Below are 4,289 nucleotides of genomic sequence, written 5' to 3'. Positions count from 1 at the left end.
GTCCTCTTAGGGTTCAAAAAAAAAAAAAAAAAAAACAGTGAATCTGGGAAACCAATGACTGACATGCTAATCTTGACAACTTCACTGTCAACAAGTCACGTGGCCTCCACTGGCTTCATGTTCACATCCTACAACCCTACTGGACAATGGCAACAATTGGCTGAGTAGATGAATGCGAGGGAGCTAGTTTTCTATATGAATCATGCAATGGATTTGAGCCAGGCTTTATAATTTCCATCATGCTGTCGACATGAAGTGAACATTTAAAATGAGTTGACATGAAGCAATTAGGAAGGGAATCACCTCTGTTAGTATGATGTCCTTCCAGTAACGTGAGGAATCACTGAAATACCAGTACCGTGAATGTTAGACTGCTAGACCAGCTCATTTTGTCTCACCTAAATTTCTTCTGGGGGAGAAAAAAAAAAAAGCAACTCAACCTACAGAACACATCGGTAGTAACAGATCTTCTCTGCTTAAATATTAAGCCCTACATTTCTCCTGTCTCCCGTTTTTACCCACTTTACACACCAGTGACATTGTGAGGACCAAATTAAATAGCCATTTTGAAGTTACTTTAGAGTGATAAAGCAGCTTCTTGAACCTCATCTCTGCCGGACGATTACTAGAAGCAGCAATACCATGAAATGACAGATCAGCCATTCTCTGCGGGTTTGGTGAAGTACGTGGGTCCACGGCGAGTTGTAGCTGTCGCTGAGCAGGCCGTGAAGGATTTGGAGACAGTGGGAATGAACCTTGGGAAGAACAATACAACGCAGTGTATACCTGGCACCATCGCTGTCATCAAGCTGAGAGGCACGAAGCAGGCGTTACAGGAGAGTTCATCACGTGTTCTGAGCAGAAGGGATTCAGACTCACACACACGAAGCTCCTTATGACCTATGAGAAAAACTGGAATCAGCATTACACTGACTCTAGAGACTGCCCGTCCTTCTTAGGTCTGATGAAGTACATGACCCCCAGCCAGCTGTGGCCACTGTTCAGCACGTGCTGACGGTGGTGAATGCACAGGGGTTGTGAAGATGACTAGTACGGGTTGAATCTCCCTTTGTGTTCACCACCTACGAAAGGAAGAGTAAAATGTTTCAGAAAATAATAGAAATCATTACAATATAACATGGTTATTCCTTCCATTGAAGATGTGTGGAAGTTGATGTAAAAGCACAGAGAATGAGAAAAATATGGTCTATTCATGTTTCTCAAANCTTACACTAATGGGGGGCACTTGTAATGAGGTCAAAGTCGAGCTGGGTCTTCCAGAGCATAGAGAGACCCCACGGATGATTTTAGCAGAAGGATATTAGAGACAACAAACAGGAATCCTTTTAAGCCACGACACAATAGCTATGGGGAGTAAGGATGAGGAAAGACCTCAGAGATAGTTCCTTATGACCTATGAGAAAAACTGGAATCAGCATTACACTGACTCTACAGACTGCCCGTCCTTCTAAGGTCTGATGAAGTACATGACCCCCAGCCAGCTGTGGCCACTGTTCAGCACGTGCTGAAGTTGGTGAATGCACAAGGGTTGTGAAGATGACTAGCACGTGTTGAATCTCCCTTTGTGTTCACCACCTATGAAAGGAAGAGTAAAATGTTTCAGAAAATAATAGAAATCATTACAATATAACATGGTTATTCCTTCCATTGAAGATGTGTGGAAGTTGATGTAAAAGCACAGAGAATGAGAAAAATATGGTCTATTCATGTTTCTCAAACTTAGGCTGTACCACAATGACTTCAGGCTCTTGTGAAAACATAAACCTCAAGAGTTTCTGATTCAGTAATTTTGTTGTGTGGCTTGAGAATTTACATTTCTATCATTTTCCCAGGTACTTATGCTGCCTGTTTGGGGTCACAATGTGAGAATCACTGACTTACACTAATGGGGGGCACTTGTAATGAGGTCAAAGTCGAGCTGGGTCTTCCAGAGCATATAGAGACCCCACGGATGATTTTAGCAGAAGGATATTAGAGACAACAAACAGGCATCCTTTTAAGCCACGACACAATAGCTATGGGGAGTAAGGATCAGGAAAGACCTCAGAGATACCTGGTTTGACAATTGAAGATGGAGTACATGTTTACAAGTGAGACAAACAGTAAGAATATTCCAAACAGAAGAAAAATATAACATATGCAGAACAGGGGAACGGTAAGGAAGCTTGTTCCATTCAAATAATTTCTAATAATGAGATCATTCGTGAGGTCAGCAGAGGAGATGCGTACATGAATGAGAGATGTTCATAAAGTCAAAACCTGAGGTCGCAGTAGTGCGGGTGTAGAAGAAATAAAGGTGCAAAACAAGGGAATCCTGAGGAATTCATGACCAGTCAGATTAGAGTGAATGAAAAAGCGGGGTACAGAAAGGAGTCTGATTATTCGTGGACTTTTCANACTACTGTATAACTACACACACACACACACACACACACACACACACTCACTCACACACATACATTATATAAATGCAACTACACAGTTTAATATACAGCATTAGAGTAGTATATTACTATATTCATATAATACACCATGTATATATACTTTATCCGTCAAATTTAGACAGGCACCTCAAATTTTAATATATCTGCATTTTAAAAAATTAATAATCATACAACCAAACTTTTCTGCTTCTCTTCATAAAATATTTAATGCTTTCCTTTCTTCAAACTTAAAGACAAAGGTTGTCTTTTTTTCCCAAATAAAACTCTACATTTATTTCGGGTTATACTCTCTCTAAGAGTCTTCAATTCTCACCAGAATGCAGTCAGAGAGAACCAAGCTACAGCTGACATAATAGCAGCAAAAAACCGATTTTAATTCAGTTTTTAACTATTACGATTTTTAAAAATTAGGTAGGCGAATCTCATATTGTAGAGAACAATCATGCTTTACCACTCATATATACTGATTATGATGATGGCTATAAAGATAAAGGAGGAGCAAGAAGCAAGCAAAGGGAAGACAAGGAGTGGGAGAGGAAAGAAGAAAAGGGAGAATAAAATCTTACACAATTATCAGGATATTATTAAGCCACAATGTCCTTACCGAAATTTCTGTTCCTAAGAACAAAAACTCCATCTGTGACTCGCTGTTGCAATGAAAGTGCAAAAAGAGGAACTTCTGGAGTTCAATGTGTCAAGACTCAATCCTCAGCTGCATCAGTTTCCATGGCCAGATTACGTACGCCTTAAACCCCAGTAACGTCATCAAACACATAATATCGATCTGTTAGTGTCTGTAAAAATTAAAGTAAAGAATCCACTTCAAGTTCCATGTGTGACACCTGACGCACAGTAGGCACTCAGAAATTGGGGCCTCTCATTACTACTGGTTCCATTCCTCTGTAAGTAATATCCTTCCCTTTAACACGGCATTGCTGTTGCTTAGGCATTTTGGTTTCATTGGTTAATTTGGATGTCCACTTAAGCAATGCTAAAACACAGGGAACATTTTCTTAAGCCTGTAGCTATTTGGGCTTTGATAACATACTTGTTCCTTGATGAATATAAGTGCCCTTTGAAGCTGAGAAGAGGTCATGTTTATCTCCTAATGGAACAAAATATGATATTCTTTTGATAAATATGCTTTCTGTGTCTGCACCTATTTTCTTTTTATTGTTCCTGTAAATTGCAATACCTGGCACCAATAATGAAACAACAGGTTACAGTAAAACCACCCTTTACAAAGCTAAGGGGAATGCAGAAAATGGTATCACACAAACAGTACATTAAACAACCTGCCCGCAAAAGTGAATAATTAAGAGAGAAGATGTAAGGAGATTTCAGCACCAATTCTTACTCTGTTATTACATTACGTGAAGTAAATTAATTTCAAGGCACCATTGTTTTTTTCTCTTCTGTGTGGAAATGTAACCATTCTATTGAATAACCAGTACTGAATCCGGGACCAAAAAAAATGTATTCCCTGGGACTTCTACTGCCTATTTAAATTTGTTCACTGTCTAAACTGTGCACCCCGTGGATAAATTCTAAGTACGGTCACAACTTTTTCATTCACTGATAGAAAAAATTATCTTCCAGCCATTTTGGTGTCCAAAAATAAGACTCATTTTAGTAACGAAAATATTCAAGTACTTATAATAATGGTAAAAACTCAAGTATTTATTTAAAATTATATCTTCTCTGTCTACCCTGAAACTCAGCAACTCCACTCCTAGCATGTGCCCATGAAAAATAAGTGCTTATTTTCACTAGGAAATATGTACCACAATGTGCATAGACCTTTATCCAAAGTAGCCCCAGACA

At 39.1% G+C, this 4,289-nt stretch overlaps 1 long non-coding RNA gene across 1 annotated transcript in view; it reads right to left on the bottom strand.

The window, feature by feature from the left end:
• Positions 1–786: 786 nt before the first annotated feature.
• Positions 787–4,289, bottom strand: part of LOC103581267 — a 10,438-nt gene continuing 6,935 nt past the window's right edge. Inside the window, exons 2-3 of the long non-coding RNA XR_549639.1 lie at positions 3,070–3,259; positions 787–900 (exon numbers count right to left, since the gene is read on the bottom strand). This is a non-coding gene — a long non-coding RNA (uncharacterized LOC103581267). The remainder of the gene's footprint in view (positions 901–3,069; positions 3,260–4,289) is intronic.

Source organism: Galeopterus variegatus, unplaced genomic scaffold (assembly GCF_000696425.1).
Source record: "Galeopterus variegatus unplaced genomic scaffold, G_variegatus-3.0.2 Scaffold12700, whole genome shotgun sequence".
NCBI lineage: Eukaryota > Metazoa > Chordata > Mammalia > Dermoptera > Cynocephalidae > Galeopterus > Galeopterus variegatus.
The sequence above is the reverse complement of the archived record's forward strand: the minus strand, read 5'-3'. Positions and strand labels throughout refer to the sequence as shown.